The sequence below is a fragment of the Camelus bactrianus genome, chromosome 11 (assembly GCF_048773025.1).
Source record: "Camelus bactrianus isolate YW-2024 breed Bactrian camel chromosome 11, ASM4877302v1, whole genome shotgun sequence".
NCBI lineage: Eukaryota > Metazoa > Chordata > Mammalia > Artiodactyla > Camelidae > Camelus > Camelus bactrianus.
The window spans coordinates 56,521,506-56,539,421 of record NC_133549.1 but is presented as its reverse complement, the minus strand read 5'-3'; the positions used below and the strand labels follow the sequence as shown (position 1 = coordinate 56,539,421).

The 17,916-nt window shown below is 35.1% G+C and overlaps 1 long non-coding RNA gene across 3 annotated transcripts in view; it reads left to right on the top strand.

Moving 5' to 3' along the window:
* Positions 1 to 226: 226 nt before the first annotated feature.
* The window catches only part of LOC123617702 (uncharacterized), a 54,365-nt gene continuing 36,675 nt past the window's right edge, over positions 227 to 17,916 (top strand). For 2 of the 3 annotated variants that reach the window (XR_012510234.1, XR_006725908.2), the window contains exons 1-2: positions 5,428 to 5,538; positions 5,642 to 5,730. This is a non-coding gene — a long non-coding RNA (uncharacterized LOC123617702). Of the gene's footprint in view, positions 366 to 5,427; positions 5,539 to 5,641; positions 5,731 to 17,916 lie in introns of those variants that run through there. The other variant, XR_012510233.1, reaches the window with a different exon arrangement.

The window sequence follows — 17,916 nt, the reverse complement described above, 5'->3', positions numbered from 1 at the left end:
TGCCACTGAGATCATTCCAAGTAGTTGTGTACATCGTTTGTTCCTTTCTACTGCTGAGTCACGTTCTCTGATACTGCGGTTTGCTTAACCATTCACCTACTGAAGGACATTTGAGTTGTTTTCAGTGTTTGACTATTACAGATAACTTTGTGTACCGGTTTTTGTGTGGTTGGGTAATACCAAGTGACAAATGCTTGTTTGGGGTAAGCACGTGGGGAATGCCTGGTGTTGAGAGAGCACCTAGGAAGAAAATTCAGCTTCACCAAGGAGAGTAGAAAGGTAACATCCTAAAGGGAAGAGGATGATTGTTCATAATGACAGGAAGCCCAAAGGAAAAGTAATTCACCTCGCACTGAATATTCCGAGTAAGTTGGAACAGGTGATTAGCAGCCTGTAACGGGTGATTTTCTAGCATATTTGGGAAAACGGTCCGACTTTGTTTTGCCTTTTCAGCTTGTATTACAAGGCTGTACATCATTTGTTTCTTTTCCTCCTTAGCAGATAAGGACATCACAAACATAATCAAAGCGGTCCCTGGGGAGGCAGACTTCACACATGCTCTACACCAGCAGGGTTCTTCAAGTAGCTTATAATCCACTTCTATTATATAATTATTTTCTAGATGTTAGCTGGACCTTTTAATAGAGCTCTGATTTTAAGCTTCATTTCATCATCTCCTTATTGCTTTCCTTAATGCTTACATCAAGGAACCTCGATTTACTCCTGCCCTGTGCATGTGGGAATGTTAGGAAGCACAGGTCAGATGCTAAGCATTATTTAAAAGTGTTATTTTGTGTGTGAATGCACAGGCATTAGGAATGAGATAGCAGTAGAGATACTACTCAGTGAAGAGGAATAATTTTTTACATGAATAAAAGCAATGAATTATTAAAATATGTGCAACCAAAATGATCAAATTCGATGGCAATGTTAAATGTTAAAACATTTGTGCTCAGACCATAACATAAAAGACAAAATGAAATATTACTCTGAAAATCTAAGACTATAATGAAAGTTTCTCAACTGAGTGGATTAAAAATACTCGTTGTTTTCCTTAGCTAATTTCCATGCTTAAAATTCCTCATCTTTTAATTTTCTTTATTTTTAAGTTTTTTTTAATTGAAATACAGTTACAATGTGTAAAATTCCTCATCTTAATATAAAAGATGCTTTATGAAGTATGTCATATTTTTAAAATGTCATTTGATTTTTCCATTCAGTTTAATATTAATGTTTTAGTTGAATACTGGGTAGCAGTGTACCTCTTGTGGTGAATATGATTTTGCTATATATATGTAAATGTATATTTGCCAAAAATTTTTATAGATGTAGACATATATATAGCAGGCATCTTTGGTAAACTTCTTTTTCCTTTATCCTCTAGTATCTCATCAATCTTCAAAATCAGATAGTTTTGCCTCATAAATATTCCTCAAGTACATCCATTATTTCCATTTCCATTTACTACACCACCCTTCTACAATCCACACCTTATCTCTTAACCAGAACTAGTGGAAATTTCCAAGCTAATTGCTGATGATGTGAAAAATGACCCTGCTGGCAGGTAGGCTGTGATGGGGGAACTTTAGAATTGAATGTAACCCACAACTTGTAAAACATTACTGTGAGTCACAAAATAGATAAACTGTATGAAACCAGGACATGCAAGACACATTAAACACAAGCTCTATTTAATCCCCATATATTAATGATGAGACCTCAGCCAAGCTAACAGTAATTTGGCATGAGGTCTTGTGTTCTAAAGCTAAGAACGCTGACTGTTCCAGCAAATCACTTAGTTTACAAATTCTGGCGAAGCTCTAACAAAACTATTCTGGGACTAACTGTACCTTCAAAATTCTCTAAATTTGCTTGCTTAACTTTCCCATTAGAGAAGCTCATGGTTCTGCCAGGCTGCTTTCCATCTTGTGGATCTTGTAGAAACAAGCTAATAAAATGAGCTTTACTTTGCCTCCATTGTGTCCCTGGTAGTCTTTCTTTAGTGCTCTTGTACAAGGAGAAATACAACGGAAATTTGACAAGATCCTCTAGGGACCAGAATTAGTGTACACATCTGAGAGGACTTGAGTTTTTATTCCTTGAAGACACTGTGACTGTGACTATGAGGACTGACTGTGGTTAACTGAGCTAAAAATACGAATTAAGGTTAAAAAAATAGTGAACAATTACTGAACACTTGATACATGCCAAACTCTGTCGTAGAAACTTCCCATGTGTGATACCATTTAATCCTCACCCTATGAGGCAGGCACTACAACTAACTCTGTTTTTTTTTTTTTTTTTTTAGTAAAAGACTGAAGCACAGAGAAATTAAGTAACTTGCACAAGGTCATAAATTATTTTGTCTTATATTCTCAAGAAAAACAATTCGCATAATGCTGAGGAACATGGGATGTACAGTGTCACAGATTATGTCTCGCTCCACCTCTTGGCACAGTAATTGTTATTTATCACAGTGCTCCGTACATGGCAGAGAAACAAACTAAAAGGAGCACATAGCTCTTGTTAAAAAAAGATAGTCATTTTTATGGTCTGAAATCGTTCTGAGACAGTGGAAGTTTGAGGAGTAATAGATGGACAGACACATAGACACATGGGTAGATGGATTAATAATTTAAAGTCATCTTTTTTTCCCCTTTTAGTCTGTGTACAACACATTTAAGTATTTAAGCAAGTATTTTAAAGAATCTGTCCTGGGAAGCACAGAGTATTTGCAAATAGTAAATAATCACTAGCTTTTAATCTTAACCATTGAAGGCCACATGGAGATTTTACATGTTACATGATATAAAATCTGATTTATTTTCTTATTCCCTGTTTTTCCTCTATTTTTCTTTCTCTCCAATCTTTTAAATAATTTTTTTCTTTTATGTGCACTTTTCCATCAATTGCTACTATATTTTTACTTTTTATTAAAGAGTATTGTGGAAAATTGAATTTCATGACTGTTCCTTACTCCTGAATAGATATAAACTAGAGTTTATTTTACGTGTATTTTAAAGTATTTTCAATGATTATTATTAGATTTAGTTGTGTAACATATCGCATCCTTTCTCAAAATCAGAAAAATGGGGTGAAATGTTAATAATTAGCATATCCTTTGCAGACCGTGTTTGTGTCTGTGTTGTAGGCACAGTAATCCAGATACACATTTTCATTTATTTGGCACTGAATGAAAATTATCAATAATTAAGAAATATGAGATTAACAAAAGAGTGTGAACTTTTCCAGTCTGAACTTGAAACATACATAAAAAGAGTATGACCTCTTCTCTTGAATTTGTGTACATCTGACTTGAAGAATTCAGTCCTTTATAGATTCAAGGCTATTGCTTGGGGAGTGCGCCTGCCCACTACAAAGAGCTAATTTATTTCCCCCCCAAAAAATGGATTTTATTTTTCCTTGTGCATCGTCAGCACATTTTAAAAGTTCCGATGGTACATTTTATAGTGGAAATGTGCAGAAGAATTTAATTTGAGCTCCTAAGTTGATTAGCAGTGCTAGTGGGGGGTTTATTATTACTTTAAAAAATGTATTACTATTTGAAAATAGAAAATATCCAAAACATCAACTTATTTCAGGGGAATGGAGTTGGAGAGAAAGTGGAAAAGAAAGTAGAAAACTGTAATTCAAAGTAATTTTCTTTTTTCCTTTTTTGCATTTTTGAAACATAGAGTGTCTGTAGATGTTTTAGATAAATAGTGGGATTGAATTCAGGTATTAGGTCTCCATAGTTGATAAGTAATTCAGACCATGTTATTGTTAACTTTTTCCTTTATTCTTTTACTAAAGGAACTATAGATACCATCTTGCTTTCTGAGGCTTGAGACGTTTAATTTTAACTTAATTTTTATACCCTAAAATTATTAGGATTCAAATTCAACAACAATAAAAATAAGCCAAGAATATAATTCTCTAAAATATAATGCAAAAGAAAGAAGAAACATATTGTGTAATGGAATCAAATTGCCCCTCATTGATGAGGACCAAACATTTGTCTCTACTTCAGGATGATAAATTAACATTACATACCTTTATTCTCAAAATAAAGCAAGAGAATGATTCCTGTTATGGGAACTTGAGACCCAGGAAAACTAAGGAGCTTTATTAGTTCTGTGTTTACAGGCAGCCGAATATGTTGTATGAATTAATGGTTGCTGAAGGACCCTGCTACTTGTAATAGTAATTGCATGATTTTATCAAAGTTTGTAAAGTATACACTTTTAAAGTTATAACTTGAGATTGATGTACTTCCTGTAAAAAGAGCCTTGTTTGTGAGACAGTAAGTAGATGTTTACTGGTAGAAGGATTATGAACCCTCACCCATTGATTTAATAAATTATCCAGTTTTCAGGAAGAGACTGTTAAGGTATGGAGAGGTATAAAAAGAAAAACAAAAGTAGGAAAGTCTTACAGATACAGTGAGAAAAATCAGATCAGTGGTTGGCAGGGCGTTCTCAGCACCAAGGACCCAGATTTTGTATGAAACTTCACAAGTATGTGAGTATGCACACTGTTCTCACCAAAATCTCCAAAAGATCTATAAACTCCAAAGGACAAGGAGTCTTGATGCTTTTGTGGCACAAATGAAGAACCTGAGGTCCAGAAAGGCCAGGGCCTTGCCCAGGCACCACCGCCCTCTCACCCAGGGCACTTTCCCGTGCACTAGAGCAGCTGTCCACTTCTTCCCACTCGGGAATGAACTCAACACCACTTCAGTTTGATCCTCTCAATCATAGTGAGTTGCCCAGTCTGCAACTTTTATTTTTATTTTTAAACTAGGGATTACCACATTGGCCACACTGATTAACTTCTTCCTACCTGAACTCTGCACTGAGCTTGCCCTTTGAGACAATTACATGTGTAGCAAATCTGTTTTTGAGTTGCACGTAAGGAAACATTTTTATGAACCATTTGATTTCACTGGTTTCTTGTACTGTGTTTTTATAAGAAGAGCCTTTTATGAGTGTGTCAGCAGCCACCTTGGCCTAATAAATGCCTTTAGTAAGCAGAGTATGAGGTGAATTTTCAGCGTTCATAATCTCATTCAGTAAACAGCACTTTTGAAATTAGGTATTCAAGGAGATTTTAACCTCAAGGTATTGTTTCTTATTTCATCATTATAACATTCAGGTACAGAATAATTTTGTATTGTTTTTTAAATGATGTGGGGTTATTTTATTCATTTCCAGAAAAAAATTGTACATATATTAATTGCTAGCCACTCTGTAGCTATATTATCTATAAATGTCCATTGAGAGGGAAAGAAAAAGAGTGATTTATTAACAAATGTTATCCAGACAACCATAGTCAGGATGAGTCTTACCAAAATAACATTTGTTAATACAACTCAAAATGTTTGCTTGTTGAATGATTAACATTGAAAGCTTTGCACTCAGAGCCAATTTCAAATCCTTATCTACTGTTTCACATCTGCTTGGTTGTAACCATGTTACATGTTTTCTCTTAGTCTAAGCTTCTTCATGAGTTAACTCATGAGGTTGTTGGGAGTATTAAGTAAGTCTTTGTAAAGCAGGTTGTATAGTGCCTAAAATAGAAAAACTCACCAAGGTAGTGATTATTATTAATTGCACTTCTACTATTGTTTAATATTTTCCAGGAAGAAGTACTTCTAATTCCTGAAGACCTCCACTACCTTTGGTCCTTTGGTCCTTTGTTCCTTGGTGGAAGAAGTTCAAGGAGTACAAGGTAACTAACTAATCTTTAATGCCAAACATACTAGTAACTTTTTGATATATTTCAGTCTCAGAAAAAGTAGTTTCCTTTCTGATCTGAGATGGTAAGTATTTCATCTGTACACGCTGACTCACATTGAGGAGCTTACTGGGCAAAGTGTGTTCTAGACAATTACTTTTGGTCTGAAAGTGCTTTGAAGTCTTCAACTTTCTTCCTACCTGGGATTTCAGACTTGCTCTTTTAAATATTGAAAAAAGGTACTGCAGTTATCCTTTACCAGCCAACTGAAAATGTGTAAAGTAGATGGTATTTGCTTTGGGGTATTTTCTGAATTTTTACTAATTTACATCCTTTCTTGTCCTGTATCTTAGCCCTGACTGACCCTGCTATCAGCTAGATAGCTAATGATTAACACTGTGCTGCCGTATTTCAAGTCCCATTTTAATAATGTCTGGAGTACCAAAGTAAGCACCGTTAATGGTGACACAGGTTTGCCACATAGTTTCATTTTGAGTCCTTGATAAATTGGAAAGATTGTGATACATTTTATATATATATAATAATATATATATTCCTGATTAAATACTTAGAACAATATTATAGTAATATTTTATTACTCTATACTTCATATACTATATACATATTTATATTCTATAACTATCCCCATTTTTAGATAATGAAACTGAGTCCAGGAGACATTAAGTAACCCAAATAGAGGCACACAAATGTGTGTTGGTATTCATACCCCAGTTTGTCTCCGCCTCTCTGCAGATGGTTGTAATGAAATGACTAATGGCAGTCATGGAAGAATTGATGGCATGAGTAGTTAGACATGTTAATGGCTCATACTATATAATTTGAAGTATGTTAGAAAGAATCTCTTCCCCCATTGCAGTCTATCTACAGCGTGAACTTACCTTTGATTAGTTGCATATGTATGAATTACATTTCTCAAATATTTTGACTCCCCATTTTTAGATAGGAATATCTTTTGTATGGTAGTTTAGCAGCTATATCTCAAAAGACCCATTTTGATCTGTCTTCTTGTATGTATGTGTGTGTGTGTGTATGTATGTATGTATCTATCTATATCTGTGAATGCATACGCACGTGTGTGTGTGTGCGTGCACGTGCACGCACATTTTAGGTCTGTTTTAACCTAGTATGTATGGCAGGCTGTGGGAATTGGGAGGGATATTTCCATAAAAGTTTTAGCATAAAGAACAGAGTGTTGAGGAAAGGCTTGGAGCACAGGATGGGATCTGTCCTGGTGATTTGTAGACTGGCAGTTCAATAAGAACTTTGCTGACCATTAAGTGTGTTGTTTTCTTTTTTCTGGCTTTAATTTATATATATTTTAAGTTTTACGCATTTTGGGATATAATGCCCAGGGCTTGCAGTGTTGTGCTCCTCAGGAAACAATGCCGTCAGTGAATCCGTCTAAGTTTGTTGGTTGGTTGGTTGATTTTATTCTCCAAGACAAATGATCAGGGCTCAGAAGCCTGCCACTGAGGATTTTTGAGGTTCTCTTTGCACCCAGTTGTGATCATTAGGAAGAGTTGTGCAATGTATATGCTCCCCCCCCTCAAATATGAATACCTGCTAGCCTCAATGGATTAAAATCTTCACATTCTTATTGTGATAAGATTAGGGTGCCCTTCCCACTCCTTCTACACCCCTGGGAGACTTACTACCCTGATGCTGGGGTTCATGGATCCCAGATCCAGAACCTGAAAGGAGAGTTTGGATATTGCTGATAATAGGTGTAAAGGTCAGAGACTGTGGGAGTAGAATTTGTGTATGTGGTTTTTCTCATACTGATGATGAGTTAAAATGGATATGGAATCCCTAGGGTGACCTAGGCAAGCTCTCCTTCGGGCCTTTGGGTACATTTCCTTCCTGCTGTTTGAATTTTTGAGTTGGATTCTAGTCCTGCCTTGCTGTCCCATCAGATTGGTGGAATCTGAAAGCTGAATGAAAGTTTAGGTTAAAATGTTCAAAGAATGTCATTCATTCTATTTGGTTTCTATATCCTAGGGTTATGTCTAGCCTGGACAAATTGAGGTCTCTAGTGTTTAGATATCTGGCAGTTATACATTCATTTTTAAAAATCTATCCATTTAAAAACGTTAATTGATATTTCCTTAGGTCAAGACTTACAGCTCCATGACCAAGTAAATCAGGCAGCATTATAAAATATGTATAAAATTGTATAATACTATGCGCATTTAAGTTTTTTGAAATCACCAATACATTTATAACTGAAGTTAAAATATCCAAAAGTAGTTTCCATAAGGAAATCAACTAAAATTTTTTCATATCATTACAGACGAACTTGCTAAAGTCACCGATGATGAATGTTCTTTTTACTGTTAGTCTTGCTATGAATGTTAGTTTGAAAGCAACGTTGCAGGACACAGCTTTGCTGTGTGACGTCTCCCAGGATTGTCTGTAGTGCAGCTAGCTGTGAAGTGGGGCCAGTACACTTTCCATGACATTTTCCTATGGGGCAGATTCTTTTCAATATTTCATAAATGACTTATTAGGCATGTAATTCTGAATTCTTTACATCCAGTCCTTTTTTGTTCTGGCCAGATTTACTGCCACTGCACATGGTTACAGTTTCTACAGTAAATATTCCACATTTCAACTGAAGTAGCTTTATTTATTTATTTTTGATTTTTTTTTTTGAGGTAGCTTTAAAAGATTTTTTTTTCATTTATGGAAAGTAAATATTTTTAGTTTTGTATTCTTAAAGTCCCAACCAGAATGTGATTTAGATTTCAATATATATAGTGTAGAATTTTTCAGTCTACTTTTTACTTATTCAAACTTACATATTCATGCAGTTTAAAGTGTCAAATGGTTCCTGTGCTTTTTTTCCAGCCCACTTCCTGTTGCACAGATGCAAACACTTTTGACTATATTTGCTGATTCTTTTAAGATCTCTCCATCTCTCTAAATAACATGCTTCTATTGCTCTTTCTTGGTTTGTTATTAATAGGATTTATCTGTTGGCTTCCCACTATGGAAAATGAGAATTTTGCTTCTTTCATCTTCCGGCCGCATCACACATGTGCACACTTTTGAGCTCCCATCCTCTTGAAATAATATATCATAATTTTGACTAAGTGAATATTCATGTTTATCATATTATGACTAAATGAAAGCATTCAGAGCTCAGTCATGCACTATGCAAGGGTTGCTTTGTTTTTCCTTCCAGCATTTTTTTCCTTTTGTGATAATAATGGCCTATTTTCATTTACTTAAGTCTTCTTTTTTGTACCTAACACTAATTCAGTGCTCCCCAGTCATACAGTGTACCTTTTAATATTTGCCAGAATTTTATATATTCTACAAATTTTATCTTCTTCAAGAAATCTCTCCCAGAGCGCCCTAAGCAAATCCCACTGACTGAAAGGGTTGAGGGTACTACTTTCTAACTCCAAAATTACTGAAGGGATCTTCAGTGGGAATCCCGGAAGGTTGCTTGTTGTGTGCCTCCTGCAGTTGGGGGACCCTGTGGACCAGTGCCTGACTCACAAGAGGGGAAGCACAAACGTTCTGTGCCAGAGGACTGTGGGGGCATTAACTGCCCGCCCAGCAGGGGCAGAGCAAGGAAAGCATGTCATGTTGACCAGATGTGGGCCATGCAGGAAACAGGAAATTTAAGCCATCTTTTTCTCCCAGAGGCTATTAAAATCTAAGTGTTAAATATTATGGCTTGTATACTGCGGTATGAAAGGTGTTAGGGGGTTTTGCTTGTTTGTTTTATTGTAATTTTAAATGCTCTTTTACTTTGCCTACTTAAAAAAAGGAAGCAAAAGAAGCAGGTCTGAGAGAAATCCCACCCCTTCTCTGCCTGCTTACAGGGCTGTGTTACTATTGGCAGCTCTCCTCCCACGTTCCATAGGAAAGAAAATCTATCCCCTCAGGGCAGTTTGGATCCTCAGAAGTCAGGAGGACTGACCTGGCCTTTTCCCTCCCCTGCCTCATCTCTGTATTTCCACTGAACATGACAAGGCGTAGGTGGGAGACAGCCACTGATTATGTGAGACGGTGTCGTACAAGCACAACAGAGTTCCATTTTATTTCCAAAGGTCATATTAAAGTTTGCTTATTGGAATTTTTCCTTTTCTCTACCATGTCTCTTAAGCTCTCACTGAAAGGGTTCCATCACCTTCCCAGAAAGGTCGCTTCAGTAAGACTTTTTGAAAGTTATACTGCCTAAATTGATCCTCTAATTTTCTAGCCTTTGTTTTCCCAATTTCCAAGCCTGTCTTTGGCTCTTATGTTTTGGGTGACTTGCTCACATTTATCTTTGACTTTTCTATTTATTGTTTCATTTATGCTTTAAATTCCAGTGACTCTTTTTATAGTCTAAATACTTTTGAGCAGATACATTTATGTAAAAAGAATAATTTTAGAAGTTCCGGCTTGAAGAGTCTTGGTTTTAGACATTTTTTAGGTCTTAAAACTTTTCTGTAAATTTAAAATTATTTAGAAGAAAAAGGACATAGAAAGAAATTGCACCTCTTAGAAAATAATGATTTAGAAGAAACTGGGATCTCAAGTAAAAATTTGATTTTTGTGGGGTTTTGCTCTAACAATGAAATTGCTAGAGACTATAAAGAGAGAAAGAGCACTCCTGGTAGGGCTTGCTGGGAATTATAAGTTTTCATACACTTTTTCATTTCACAGTGTGTTTAAAAAAAAAGTAGAGGAGTTTGGAGTTATATAGAATTTCCTTCTGTCACAATCGGTTATGAGAGCTGGAGGTTAATCAAAACTTATTTGACTAAGGCTTGGATTTTCTATTTGAAAGTATATGTGAAGCCCTAGCCTACACTAGTTTCTAGCACAGAGTAGACACAAATAAATGTTTGTTGAAAAAATGAACATTTTATACAAAGTTCTTAGCACAGTATCTTCACTCCTTTAAATAGTAAATAATCGTAGATGCTACTCTTACCATTTTTAAAAGATGAAAAATGTGGTATCTATATACATTGGAATGTTATTCAGGAAACCCTGCCATTTGCAAGAAAATAGATGAAATTGCAGGGCATTATACAAAGTGAAATAGTCCAGACAGATAAATACAAATACCGTATGGTGTTACTTAGATACGACATCTAAAACAGTTGTAGTCATTGAAACAGAGAGTAGAATGGTGATTGCCAGGGCCTGGGGGTTGGGGAAAACAGTGCAGTTGGTCAAAGGGTAAAAAAATTAAAATAAGTAAGTTCTGGGGAATCTAATGCACAGCATGGGGACTATAGTTAATAATACTGTACTGTATACTTAAAATTTACTAAGAGTAGAGCTTAACTGTTACCACACACACACACGAGTGGTAAATATGTGAGATGATGGATGTGTTCATTAGCTTTATTGTGGTAATCATTTCACAATGTATACATATATCAGATCATCACACTGTATATATTAAACATATACAGTTGTATTTGTCAAGTATACATCAAGAAGGCAAGGGGAAGAGATAATGTTGAAATACCCAAAGTGTTAGTAAATATGCTATATAGTGAGATGTTCAATTGGATTAAAAAATCTGATTTACTGTAGTAAGATATTTGAACCCTAATTGTTTCAATTAGTTAAGAGAATAGAATAGGAAGTAACTCAGCTACAAGTCTCTGTATGGCAGTGACCTTGCCTTATTCATTTTTCCCACCTAGAACTTAGGACTGTACCTGAAATACAAAATATTTTTAGATGTTTACTGAGTGAAGAATTGCAGTGTAAAGGTGTGTGTGTATGTGTGTGTGCATACAAATGTGTGCAGTACTACCTACCAAGAAGACAGAGTCTGAGCTTGAGCAAAAGTGTTATAAGCACGTTCAGTTCCCCTTATCTGTAGCCATTATTGAACTGGGAGAGGTGACTATACCATTTAATCATTTTAAGCATCTTTTATTGCCATTATGTCTCCAGAACCCCAAGTCATCAATATTCTTTATTAGCAGTAGATGACCAAAAAGGCATTGGAATCATTTTACTAAGATCTGAATATTCTAAAACAAACAAGAACACTGATAAGATGCTCAAACCCTTCAAAAAATTGCCATGCACCTCATATTTAATTCTTCTTTCTCTTGAATGTTTAATTTGGAGATTATTGATATACAAAGGTTTGCAAATCTCAGACGCTGTTGTTGACAGTATCCTTCTGGCACCTCACGATATTGTCAGCAGCAGCAATGGGCTTGACATGTGTGAGTTGTGATGGCATTAGAGAGCCTGAGACAGGGTTCCAATCATTACCCTGTGTGTCCTGTTGTGTGTACAGGCAGGGGACAAGTCTGAAGCTGATCCCATAGGGTAAGGTTTCAACTGCCATTGTTTTCATTTCCTTCTTTTAAAATTATTCATGTATTTATTTGTTTGCCCTTTCTAAAATATCTCCAGGGCTAGAGAAGGCCCAAAACAATTAAGCTAATGGACAGTCATCTGAGTTTCCATTATTTCACCTGAACTGAATTACTTATAATATTCCTGCTAGGTAATTCACACTGACAGTTGGCTCAGCTCCTTTCACTTGGACAGATCATGCATAAGCTTTTTTGAAAAGACTTGGTTGTGGCTTCAAGGACAGAGTCATCCACCTAGATTGTTTAGAACTAGGGAGAATTATACGTTCAGGAAATGCTGTCGCCTTACAAAAGTTCTTCCTGGCACCTTGTGAAATACTTTATTGAAGGCATTTTGGTTTTAGTATAAAATATTCATCCAAGTGAAATCATATCATAGCTTCTCAAATATTCACTTATACGTAAGAACACTGGTAAATCTCAAACCCTCCTCCATATTGGCAATTTTTTTGCTTAAACCCATGCAGATTATGAAAACCATGTAAATCCAGAATTTACAATATAATGGGAAGGGGTCTAGCTGTTGCACACTATTTTCTCCTCTGATGAAACTTTTTATATGCAGTTTACCCCTACAATAATATTTTTTCTCAATTCATATTAATATTAAATGAATAAATAGAAAGTCATGTAAAAGTCCTCTTTTAATAAGGAAGAGAGATGCCTAAACATTTTTTTTAATCCCTGGATTTTACTGAGGCAATTCTTCAGAACAAAGTATCTGATATCTTCCCATTTGAAAAGTACTGGTCTTCTTGACTGTCATTTTTCTATCTTTATATAGACATTGGATACTTACAAAATAAATGCAAGCATGGCTCAAATGGAGAAAACACTGTTTATTCAGAAAGCCTGAGTTGGAGAGAGGCTAATATCACTTTTCCAGGCTATCTCCCTGGGTCTAATTTCACAAGCCATCAACACTTTGAAAAGGGAAATCAATTTGATTATCTTTCATATTCTAGAAAGTGGAATGAAGTATTGGTAAATAGTGTCAAGTTGCCTTAGAAAAGACAGATTGGTAAAAGATGGATTCATACTGTTGTTAAAAAAGAAGAGGACCACCCAGAGAGAGAGAGAATTTTATTCTTTCAGTATTTATTAATAATTTAAATTTGTTTTTCTAATTGTCTTTGGAAAACTACTGAGACAGGTTTCACAAAGCAATGTGGTAATAAACTCAGATAAATTAAAATATGTACAAAATGTGGAGTGAAATGCATGTAACTAAGCTTAACTATGGAGGGGTAAATAACCATAGAATCAGTGATACTACAATACAGAAGAGAATGCCCTTGGGTACAGTTTCCAAGGCCATAAACTAGACTCTTACATGTATCAATCAAATAAATTGATGCTGGTGGTGGTTATTCAATAGATGATAAGTCAAAATATAATGTCAGATTTAACTTTGCTGAGAGTAGGCACCATGAGAGCCTTATCTGAATTAAGTACTGGCTATCTCTATGTTCCATTCTAACATAAACATTCTTGAAAAATTGTCTAGAATAAAAGGCCAGTTGGTGCCCCTATTCTGAAAATTTGCAGAAATGTTTAAGACCCACAGAGAATTGCCTCAATGTACATGAGATCAAAATTAGCTAGGCAGATTTCATCAAAGTACAGATATTGGGGGTTATTTTGATTGCCTCAGCTTTCCAAGTCCTTTTCTGAATATAGGACCCATTTGTTCACTTTCTTTTGATCTCCACCTTTGAATATCTGGACCTTATCACTGCTCAGATCCCAGGTTAAATGTCAGCTTCAAGGAAGTTACCACCCTATCTGAAATGGTCTACTCATTTCTACTACTCTCTATCATGCCTCCATGTTTATTCCTTTCAAAATACTTCCCACATTCTAAAATACATATATAAACTGACTTTTATTAATATGTACATATAATTATTTTGGATATTTTGAATTAGAGGAGAATACATCAAGATACAACTTAATACAACTTAATAGAAATTTATTTTCCCTTAATAATTTTTCACTTAGCAGCAGTGTTGTTTTTTTTTAACTTTTTTAAATTGAAGTACAGTCAGTTATAATGTGTCTTTCTCTGGTGTACAACACAAGATCCCAGTCATGCATATACATACATGTATTTGTTTTCATTTTTTTCCATTAAAGGTTATTACAAGATATTGAACATAGTTCCATGTGCTATACAAAAGAACCTTTTAAAAAATCTATGTTTATATATAGTGGCTAACATTTGTAAATCTCAAACTTCCAAATTTATCCCCTCCCACCCCCTTTCCCTGGTAAGCGTAAGATTGTTTACTAAGTCTGTGAGCCTGTTTCTGTTTTGTAAATGAGTTCATGGTGTCCCCCCCCCCCTTTTTTTCCCCAGATACCACATATGAGTGATATCATATAGTATCTTTCTTTCTCTTCCTGGCTTCGCTTAGAATGACGATCTCTAGGTCCAACCATGTTGCTGCAAATGGCATTTTATTCTTTTTTATGGCAGAGTAGTATTCCATTGTATAAATATATCAGAACTTCTTTATCTAGTCATCTGTTGATGGACATTTAGGTTGCTTCCATGTGTTGTCTATTGTATATAGTGCTACTGTGAACATTGTGCTGCATGTATCTTTTTGAATTAGAGTTCCCTCCAGATATACCCAGAAGTGGGATTGCTGGATCATAGGGTAAGTCTATTTTTAGTTTTTTGAGAAATTTCCATTTCCATAGTGGTTGCACCAACCTACATTCCCATCAACAGTGTAGGAGGGTTACCTTTTCCCCACACCCTCTCCAGCATTTATCATTCTTGGACTTCTGGATGATGGCCATTCTGACTGGTGTCAGGTGATAGATACCTCATTGTAGTTTTGATTTGCATTTCTCTGATAATTAGTGATACTGAGCATTTTTTCATGTGCCTATTGGCCATTTGTATGTCTTCATTGGAGAATTGCTTGTTTAGGTCTTCTGCCCATTTTTGGATTGGGTTGTTTGTTTTTTGTCATTGATTTGTATGAGTTGCTTATATATTATGGAAATTAAGCCTTTGTCAGTCGCATCATTTGCAAACATTTTCTCCTATTCCATTGGTTGTCATTTTATTTTGCTTATGGTTTCCTTTGCTGTGCAAAAGCTTGAGTTTAAGTAGGTCCCATTTGTTTATTTTTGCTCTTATATCCATTGTTTGAGTAGACTCATTTAGCAGCAGTGTTTTAATGAAAAGTCTGTTAAGCCATTTACCAAAATAAACATGTGTCTATATAATGCAATGCTCTACTGTAATGAAAATGATCAAACTAGAGCTACATTGTAGAAACATGGATAAATCACACAAACATAATGTGAGTCAAAGAAGCCAAAAGAGATCACATTGCATGATTCCACTTACATAAAACTCAATAGGAAAAACTAATTTTGGGTTTAGAAGCCAAGATATTAGTTAACTTTGAAAAGTTGACAGGGGCAGTGAATGAAAGGGGATATGAGGGGGCTTTTGAGAGGCTCTAATAGTCTATTTGAAGACCTGTGTGTTGTTTATACAGGTGTCATTTTGTCTCATCCCACTGAGCTATGCTTATAATTTGTGCTTTTTTTCTATATATCAGTCATTTTAATTTAAAAAATGAAAAAGACAAATTTTTTATTTAAATAAAAGTAGTCATTTAAAAATTTCAGAGTATATATTTGTGATAGTGATAAAAGAGCATTTTGAGAGAAAGTAATTCAGTATTATATTATCATTATAATTATATCCCATCTACATGGGCAAAATATTATACAGTGAATTTAAGAATAGTTTCAATTGGCTTGAACATTTATGTGTAAGTTATTAATTTACCATGTCTTAAAAGTTTCCTATTAGTCAGGTAATATGCTGGGAGTTTTGTAAGTTAACATCAAAGGCATTTAGTTAAAATTAAAGAACAATTTTGCTATAATTTTTACATCTCTTTAGGGGTACGTGGCTATGTGTATTTGGACAGCATGTTTCTTTCTAAAAAAAGATTTTGTTTCTTTTAGTGAAAAATCCTCAGATAAAAACATTCAGCAAAGTTTTTTTTTAGCTATGTAAAGATACTTTCAGACTACAGAATTTCAAACTATCCTACAAAGCCATTACACAAAGATCAAGAACCAATTCAGTAATTAATATATACTCAGGCTTGAGAGAAATAAAAGACCAGAGTGTACTTCCTGTATAAACAGACAGAGCTTATTTTCTTGACTGGCTTAAACCATTAAAATAATATTTCTAAAAAAGTCAGACTTAATATAAAAGTCCAGTGCGTTGCATGATAAAATCAAGACTTTCCCTTCTAAATCTTTTTTTAAGTGTAATAAGGTTTTAGTAAATCACGTCATTAAAATGATCATTTCCGAGGTATTATATCTGTCTCAGTTCTCCTGTAGGTAAGAAAAAATACCACATAAAAACTGGGACAGGCAGAATAATGGTTCCCAAATATGTCCACATTCTAATCCCAAGAACCTATGTATACGGTGCCTCACACGGCAAGGGAGACTTTACAGAGATGATTAAGTAACTTCACAATATCCCGGATTATCTAGTAAGTGAGCCTCATTTTTATTATTTTATATTAATATCTGATGCATTGATATTTGGGTTTTAACCAAAGCCAACATCATATTTGAATATTTTAGTTTCACAAGGAAAGTTTATATACATTAAAAAAATTAAGTACTTTTATATAAACAGGGATTAACTACCAAAATATCTATCAGTTTGAGTGACTTGCACAATTTCTTACATCAATGAATAGGAAATAGCGTTGGCTTCCGTGCCATGTTGCTCTTCTCCCTACGGTGGACAAGACATTTAGAAAAGCACTGGGAAAGCTAGGTTCAAATCCCAGCCCTGTGTGGCCTCAGTCAGTTCCGTAAGCCTGTCTGTTATTTAAACTAGTCATCTGTAATAGAAGGGTTAATAGGCTAAATAACATTTAAGTTTACTTTCAGGTTGAAAAATGTGTACCTGCACCTTTTGTTTATGACATTAGCCATAATTTCAGAGCCATGGTTCTCAACCTGGGTTGACTATCTCCTCAGGAGAAAACTTACTGTCTGGAGATAGGCTTGGTTGTCACAATTGAATGTGTATGTGGGGTGTGTATGTGTGTGTACACGAGCTGCTGGGGGTTGTTACATTAGCACATAGTGGACTGAGTTCAGGGAACTTGCCAAACAAATTGCAATGCACAGGACAGTCCCATACAACAAAGAATTACCCAGCCCCAAATGTCAATTGTGCTGATCTTGAGAAAACAAAGTATTCAGTATTTGTTGCAAAGGGGGAGTTTTTTTTTTTTTTTTCCTGGTAAAAAGTGACTCAATTCCAAATACAGTTGGATTTAATGCAAACTGATGAATCTCTCTCCAGCAACTAGAAGAGTGATACTTTGAAGTATTTCACTATGCCGTCTTAATCACCTGAAAGTGAATTAGCGTGCAGGGGGAAGAAATCACTGAAGTCTCTGGATATTTTGGAATTCGCCAAGATTCAGGATTCCATGAATAAATTCAGGGCCCAGCGTGAATGTGAATGAATCATGTGACCTCTTATTTACCCCTCAGAATTACTTGCCTGAAATTGTTCATCATTGTTATATTCAGAAATAATACAGGTTAATGACCTCAGTCAGAGTCTATTATGACAAAATTATGATGACAAAGTTGTAATACCAATTTTTTTTGGCATTGTTAAAAAAGTAGCATTGCAGAGGTTCAAGTTTCAGACTGAAGGGGTAACTGAAAATTTAGTTTTACATGATTTAGGAAGATATAGAGTATAAAGGAGAAAGGGATTCAA